Below are 8,904 nucleotides of genomic sequence, written 5' to 3'. Positions count from 1 at the left end.
TGTCCGCCACATTGCTCGTTGGTGTTGCCGACGCTGCTATGCAACACGTGTGTCCCAGCAGAGAAGCATCGATGATGTGATGAAGCAGCGACAGCAGCTATCAGTGCTACCGGAGCAACGACTGTGCTGCAAAGCTACAATGATGGGGTGGCGTCGCTATGACACCCTGGATTTTGGCTACAGTGATCATTGTAATTAAGCACAGTGATGACCATGATCAGTGCCTAATCATTTTGCTAAACAAGACATGATCAAGTTCAAAATTCATATCTCATTTCAAATTCCATTAAAAATGGCATTGCATTTTATGGTGATAAAATAAATCTCAAACATCAAGAGAAAATTGTTGCACACTTGCTAAAAATCACAAAACAAATGTTGTTAAGGAAAACAACATCACCTAGATGTTGTAGTGGACCCCACCATCAACAACAGAGCTTTAAAAGTATTTAAAGTGCTCTTAAATTTAATTGGAAATTGCAAAAAGATTCTAAAAATCCCAAAAGTGTGTGTGGCCATGCAAAATATTACAAGATGTTTATTGGACCAAGTCACACATTTTTGCTAAGGAAAAATAATGCAAAAAGAAATAAAACAGAAGCAAAGAAAATGAAACAGAAAAGAAAAGAAAGAAAAGGGAGAAACCTCCCTATGCACTTGGCCTGCACCTACAGTGCAGCCCAGCCCACTCCCCCGCTCATCCCCTACCTCCCTCCTCCACCTGTCAATGGCGACCGACCATGGCCTCGTACCCGCCGAACCCGCTCGCCTCCTGCATTGCTACAACATCCCCGGAGAGGATAAGATCGCCATCACAGCCCTAGATCGATCCCTGGGCCACCCCCCCCCCTCGGGACCTGTTGGTTCCTCCCCACGCTCTCTTCATCGCCCCTTTATTCCTCTCCCGAGCGCAGCAATGGCCCTGCCCAGCTGAAGCTCGTGGCCACACCCCACCTCGTGCCTCCCCATTGGGTCAGGAGCTCCACCTCGTCGTCCTCTACCACCAGGAGCATTCGATCGAGGCCCGGAAGCTCTCACGCCACCGACTGGGATCATATTCTTCCTCGGGTCCGAGACCTCGTCGTCGCTGATCTCTTCTCTCCATCGCCTCTAGCAGCACCCGCCCTCTCGTCAACGTCGGTCAGCTCCCCGCGTCTTTCTCTCCCTTTGTGCGCTCTCGAACGCCACCGTAGCCATAGCTCCACGCAAGCCTGATCCCGCTGCTGCGGATGCTCAACGTCGGCGACCATTCGGTGCTCGTTTGGAGCCATAGCCACGTCTATTCGCATGCGGTGCGTGCGTAGAGACCATCATGTGCAAAATGTGCTCGGCTTAGTCGCTGGTTCGCTCGATGCCGTGCTGGCCGAATGCCAACGCCGCCATTGTTGAAGCTGCGCTCGAGGCCGGCCACCTCCGGTCCTACTGGTTGCACCAAAAGACGTGGCTCGTCACCAGGAACCCGTAGGAACAAGCGGCGCTCGATTTGGATCACCACACACGTATCTCGAGCCCCGTCGTGGTCTCTGGTACTCACCGGAGTTTCTCCGGCGACCCAGTGCCGCCGCCGCCGACATGGCCAGGCCGAGGCCACTACCAGTGACACTGGCAGCTAGGTCCCGCGGTCCCAGTTGACCTGTTGACCAGGTCAACTGCTGACTATACGTGGTCCAGGAAATGACAGGTGGGTCCTATACCCCGAGTGAGTATGACAGTGGGCCACCTCGGTCAGTTACTTATTTAGCAAATTGTTTAAGTTAAAATATAATTAGTTAGACTAATGTGTCTATGGCAAATGTATCCCTCATACGTCTCAAACGTATCTATAATTTTTGATGGTTTCATGTTGTTACCTTGTCATCTTTGGATGTTTTATGTACCTTTTATATCTTTTTGGGGACTAACTTATTAATGCAGTGCCAAGTGCCAGTTCCTGTTTTTTTGGCTCTTTCCAGATCTGGTTTTGGAACAGAATCCAAACGGAATAAAATCCCCAAAATAAATTTTTCCCGAACGAAAGAAGATCAGGGGGCTTGAGGGCCAAGGCAGGAGAGCTACAGGGGGCCCACAAGCCCTGTAGCCGCCACCAAGGGGCGGCGGCTACCAGGCTTATGGCCTCCCTGGCGCCCCCCTGACCTAGCTCCTTCGCCTATATATTCCCTAAAATACAGAAAAAAAATAGGGGAATCCAAGAAAACACTTTTCCGCAGCCGCAAGCTTCCGTTTCCGCGAGATCTCATCTGGAGACCCTTCTCGGTGCCCTGCCGGAGGGGACTTTGGAGTTGGAGGGCTTCTTCATCAACATCATCGCCCCTCCAATGACTCGTGAGTAGTTCACTTCAGACCTACGGGTCCGTAGTTAGTAGCTAGATGGCTTCTTCTCTCTCTTGGATCTTCAATACAAAGTTCTCCATGATCTTCATGGAGATCTATCCGATGTAATCCTCTTTGGCGGTGTGTTTGTCGAGATCCGATGAATTGTGGATTTGTGATCAGATTATCTATGATATATATTTGAGTCTTTTCTGATTTCTTATATGCATGATTTGATATCCTTGTAAGTCTCTCCGAGTCTTGGGTTTTGTTTGGCCAACTAGATCTATGACTCTTGCAATGGGAGAAGTGCTTGGTTTTGGGTTCATACCGTGTGGTGACCTTTCCGAGTGACAGAAGGGGCAGCAAGGCACGCATCGTGTTGTTACCATCAAGGGTAACAAGATGGGCTTTTATCGTAGATATGAGATTGTCCATCTACATCATGTCATCTTGCTTAAGGCATTAATATGTTCTTTTGGACTAAATACACTAGATGCATGCTGGATAGCGGTCGACTTGTGGAGTAATAGTAGTAGATGCAGAAAGTATCGGTCTACTTGTTTTGGACGTGATGCATATAGATATAATCATTGCCATAGATGACGTCACGACTTTGCTCGGTTCTATCAATTGCTCGACAGTAATTTGTTCATCCACCGTCTACTTGCTTTCATGTGAGAAGCCACTAGTGAACACTACGGCCCGCGGGTTTATTCACACCTATCGTTTCCACTTTTGCTTTTACTTTGCTTTGTTACTTTGTTGCTTTCAGTTCTCACTTGGCAAGCAATCTATAAGGGATTGACAACCCCTTCATAGCGTTGGGAGCAAGCTCTTTGTGTTTGTGTAGGTACTTGTGATATTCCTTCACTGGATCGATACCTTGGTTCTCAAAACTGAGGGAAATACTTACCGCCGCTGTGCTACATCACCCTTTGCGCTTCGAGGGAACACCAACGCAAGGCTCCAAGGCCATGGGGGAAATCCTTTGCATATTTTCCTAGGAAGTCCCTAAAGGCGTAGCCGTAGCAGAAGGATTCCTGGTGTCGTTGCTGAGGAGTATCAAGAAAAAAATAGTCTCCCGTCAGCACGTGTTTCTAGCGCCGTTGGAAGGTCTTTTGTTGGAGTAGCAGAAGTATTTCTGGCGCCGTTGCCGGGGAAGGAGAGATCTATCCAAGTAGGTCTCACAAACTCATCTCTTGCATTTACTTTTTTGCCAGTTGCCTCTCGTTTTCCTCTGCCCCACTTCACATTTTCCGTTTTCATTTGCCTTTCTCCTTTGCCGTTTTGTTTTGCCTTTTGCCTTTTTGCCGTTTTCCTTTGCCGGTTTTCTTGCTTGCGTGTGTGCTTGTTTGTTTGTTGAAGTCATCATGGCTGAAAACACCAAACTTTGCGACTTCTCGAGTACCAACAATAATGATTTTATTAGTACTCTGATTGCTCCCGCCACTAGTGCGGAATCGTATGAAATCAACGCAGCTTTGTTGAATCTTGTTATGAAAGAGCAATTCTCTGGCCTTCCTGGTGAAGATGCCGCATCCCATCTCAATACCTTCATTGAGCTATGCGATATGCAAAAGAAAAGAGATGTGCATAATGACGTGATTAAGTTGAAGCTTTTTCCTTTCTCGTTGCGAGATCGCGCAAAAACTTGGTTTTCTTATTTGCCTAAAAATAGTATCGATTCTTGGGATAAGTGCAAAGTTGCCTACATATCCAAGTATTTTCTGTCGGCTAAGATCATCTCCTTACGTAACGATATCATGAATTTCAAGCAACTTGATCATGAACACGTTGCACAATCTTGGGAGAGGATGAAGTTAATGATTAGAAATTGTCCCGCTCATGGCTTGAGTTTGTGGATGATTATACAAATTTTTTACGCTGGCTTGAATTTTGCCTCTCGCAATATCTTGGACTCCGCCTCAGGTGGAACGTTCATGGATATCACGTTAGGAGACGCTACAAAACTCCTAGAAAATATCATGACCAACTACTCTCAGTGGCACAGTTAAAGGTCACCTGCTAGCAAAAAGGTACATGCTATAGAACAAATTAACTCGCTTAGTGCTAAGATGGACGAGTTGATGAATTTGGATGCTAGTAGAAACGCTCCTTTAGATCCTAATGACATGCCACTATCTTCCTTGATTGAGAGTAGCAACGCTAGTTTGAACGTTAATTTTGTTGGTAGGAACAATTTCGGCAACAACAATGCTTTTAGAGGAAACTATGTTCCTAGGCCTTTTCCCAGTAACTCCTCTAACAATTATGGCAATTCCTACAACAACACTTATGGAAATCACAACAAATTAGCCTCTGATTTAGAGAGTAATATCAAAGAGTTCATCAACTCTCAAAAGATTTTCAATGCGTCCATAGAGGAAAAACTACTCAAAATTGACGATTTGGCTAAGAGCGTTGATAGGATGTCTTGTGATATTGATGCTTTGAAAGTTAGATGTGCTCCTCCCAAGGTCAACTTGGATGAAACTTTAAAAGCTATGCGCGTCTCCATGAATGAGAGCAAAGAAAGAACCGCCCAAATTCGCGCTAGGCATGAATGGTTTAAAAGGGTGCGTTCTAGTGATGCAAATCACGAAGATCTTAAAATGCTTGGTGTGACTCCTCTTGAATCTTTGTTTTCGCGTGTCAAACCTATTGATGAAGGGGCTGGATATGAATCCACTTTGGTTGAAAAACGCCCCGATGATTCGGAGTCCACCCATCTTGATGATAAAGGTGTGGAGAGTGGAGTAAAAGAAATCAAAATTTTGGGTAGTAATGAAACTCCCACTTTCGAATTCAAGGAATTCAATTATGATAATTTCTCCTTGTTTGAATGCATTTCTTTGATGCAATCCATTGCAAACTCTCCACATGCTTATAGCCAAAGCAAAGCCTTTACCGCGCATATCGTAGATGCTATGATGAAATCTCTTGAAGAGGAGCTCGAACTAGAAGTCTCTATACCTAGAAAACTTCATGATGAGTGGGAACCTACTATCAAAATCAAGATAAAAAACTATGAGTGCAATACTTTGTGTGATTTGGGTGCTAGTGTTTCCGCGATTCCAAAGTCTTTATGTGATATTCTTGGTTTTCATGAGATTGAAGAGTGTTCTCTTAATTTGCATCTTGTGGATTCTACTGTCAAGAAACCCATGGGAAGGATCGATGATGTTCTTATTGTTGCAAATAAGAACTACGTACCCGTGGATTTCATTGCACTTGACATAGATTGCAATCCTTCATGTCCCATTATTCTTGGTAGACCTTACCTAAGGACTATTGGTGCTATCATCGATATGAAGGAAGGGAATATTAGATCTCAATTTCCTTTAAATAAGGGCATGGAGCACTTTCCTAGAAAAAAAAATAAGATTGCCTTATGAATCTATGATGAGGGCTACTTATGGTTTGAGCACCAAAGATGACTATACGTGATTCCATCACCTTTTGCCTAGCTAAGGGCGTTAAACAAAAGCGCTTGTTGGGAGGCAACCCAATGAAACTATCCTTTTTATTTCTGTTTTGTGTTCTCCACACCTTCATAATTCTGTTATGATTGTGTTTTTTGTGTTTCTTTTTGCGTTTGTGCCAAGCAAAACCGTTATGATTAGTCTCGGGGATGATCGTTTGGTCATGCTGGAAAAGACACAAACTTTCTTCTCACGAAAAGAATTTTTGTTTTTTTTTTCTGTAAGAGCTTTAGAGTTGATTATTTTTGCTGCTAATTGCTACGCAAATTCTTAGACTGTCGTAAGTCTTCAGAATTTTTGAAGTATCAGAAGTATACGAAGTATACAGATTGCTACAGAATGGTCTGTTGTTAACAGATTCTGTTTTTATTGAGTTGGTTGCTTATTTTGATGAAACTATGGATAGTATCGGGGGGTATTAGCCATGGAAGATTGAAAATACATTAACCCAACATCAACATAAGTATAATTTAAGTTTGCTACAGTACCTAAGGAAGTGGTGGTTTGCTTTCTTATACTAATGTTATCACGAGTTTCTATTTAAGTTTCGTGTTGTGAAGTTTTCAAGTTTTGGGTGAAGTTCTTATGGACGAAAAAATAAAGAGTGGCAAGAGCTCAAGCTTGGGGATGCCCAAGGCACCCCAAGATGATTCAAGGATGTCGTAAAAGCCTAAGCTTGGGGATGCTCCGGGAAGGCATCCCCTCTTTCGTCTTCAATCCATCGGTAACGTTACTTGGGGCTATATTTTTATTCACCACATGTTATGTGTTTTTCTCGGAGCGTCTTGTATCGTAGGAGTCTTTTATTTTTGTTGTGTTACAATCATCCTTGCTGCACACCTAGAGAGAGAGACATGCACTCACCATGATTTTGTCGAGCTTCACTTATATCCTTTGGTAGACAATTCAGCTCACATGTGCTTCACTTATATATTTTGAGCTAGTTGATTTTGCTCTATGTGCTTCACTTATATCTTTTAGAGCACAGCGGTGCATGGCTTGGTAGTTGATCTATGCTTTGAAAGTAGTCCCAAAAGGGGTAGTTATCCAAAGGGATATGAAAACTTCCACCTTCATGTGCATTGAATAGTTAGAGAAGTTTGATTCATCTTAATTAGTTTTGAGTTGTGGTAGTGGTAATATTGAAGTTATGCTAGTAAGGTGTTGTGGATCTAGAAATACTTGTGTTGAAGTTAGTGATTCCCGTAGCATGCACATATGGTGAACCGCTATGTGATGAATTCTAAGCATGATTAGTCTGTTAATTGTCATCCTTTGTGTGGCGGTCGGGATCGCGCGATGGTTTATACCTACCACCCTTCCCCTAGGAGTATGCGTTGAACGCTTTGTTTCGATTACTACTAAAACTTTTGCATGAGAGTTGAAAAGGTTTGAGAAAGTAAAGGTGTGAAAACAATTACTTGGCCAATATCGGGGTTGTGCATGATTTAAATTCGTTGTGCAATGATGATAGAGCATAGCCAGACTATATGCTTTTGTAGGGATAACTTTCTTTTGGCATTGTTATTTTGAAAGTTCATGATTACCTTGCTAGTTTTCTTGAAGTATTATTGTTTCCACGTCAATAGAAAACTATTGTTTTGAATCTAATGGATCTGAACATTCACGTCAGATAAGAGGAGTTACAAAGGACATCTATGCTAGGTAGCACGAAAGCATCAAAAATTCATTCTTTATCACTTCCCTACTCGAGGACGAGCAGGAGTTAAGTTTGGGGATGCTTGATACATCTCAAACGTATCTATAATTTTTGATGGTTTCATGATGTTACCTTGTCATCTTTGGATGTTTTATGTACCTTTTATATCTTTTTTGGGACTAACTTATTTATTCAGTGCCAAGTGCCAGTTCCTGTTTTTTCTGTATTTTTGGCTCTTTTCAGATCTGATTTTGGAACGGAGTCCAAACGGAATAAAATCCCCGAAATAATTTTTTCCCGAACGGAAGAAGATCAGGGGGCTTGAGGGCCAAGGCAGGAGAGCTACAGGGGGCCCACGAGCCCTGTAGCCGCCACCAGGGGGCGGCGGCTACCAGGCTACCAGGCTTGTGGCCTCCCTGGCGCCCCCGTGACCTAGCTCCTTTGCCTATATATTCCCTAAAATATAGAAAAATAGGGGAATCCATGAAACCACTTTTCCACCGCCTCAAGCTTCCGTTTCCGCGAGATCTCATCTGGAGACCCTTCCCGGTGCCCTGCCGGAGGGGACTTTGGAGTTGGAGGGCTTCTACATCGACATCATCGCCCCTCCAATGACTCGTGAGTAGTTCACTTCAGACCTACGGGTCCGTAGTTAGTAGCTAGATGGCTTCTTCTCTCTCTTGGATCTTCAATACAAAGTTCTCCATGATCTTCATGGATATCTATCCGGTGTAATCCTCTTTGGCGGTGTGTTTGTCGAGATCCGATGAATTGTGGATTTGTGATCAGATTATCTATGATATATATTTGAGTCTTTGCTGATTTCTTATATGCATGATTTGATATCCTTGTAAGTCTCTCCGAGTCTTGTGTTTTGTTTGGCCAACTAGATCTATGGTTATTGCAATGGGAGAAGTGCTTGGTTTTGGGTTCATACCGTGTGGTGACCTTTCCCAGTGATAGAAGGGGCAGCAAGGCACGCATCATGTTGTTGCCATCAAGCGTAACAAGATGGCTTTTATCGTAGATATGAGATTGTCCATCTATATCATGTCATCTTGCTTAAGGCGTTACTCTGTTCTTTTGGACTTAATACACTAGATGCATGCTGGATAGCGGTCGACGTGTGGAGTAATAGTAGTAGATGCAGAAAGTATCGGTCTACTTGTTTTGGACGTGATGCCTATAGATATAATCATTGCCATAGATGATGTCATGACTTTGCGCGGTTCTATCAATTGCTCGACAGTAATTTGTTCACCCACCGTCTACTTGCTTTCATGAGAGAAGCCACTAGTGAACACTACGGCCCCCGGGTCTATTCACACCTATCGTTTCCAGTTTTTCTTTGTTGCTTTGTTGCTTTCAGTTCTCACTTGGCAAACAATCTATAAGGGATTGAAAACCCCTTCATACCGTTGGGAGCAAGCTCTTTGTGTTTGTGGAGGT

Source organism: Hordeum vulgare, chromosome 1H (assembly GCF_904849725.1).
Source record: "Hordeum vulgare subsp. vulgare chromosome 1H, MorexV3_pseudomolecules_assembly, whole genome shotgun sequence".
NCBI lineage: Eukaryota > Viridiplantae > Streptophyta > Magnoliopsida > Poales > Poaceae > Hordeum > Hordeum vulgare.
This window is presented reverse-complemented; position numbering follows the sequence as displayed.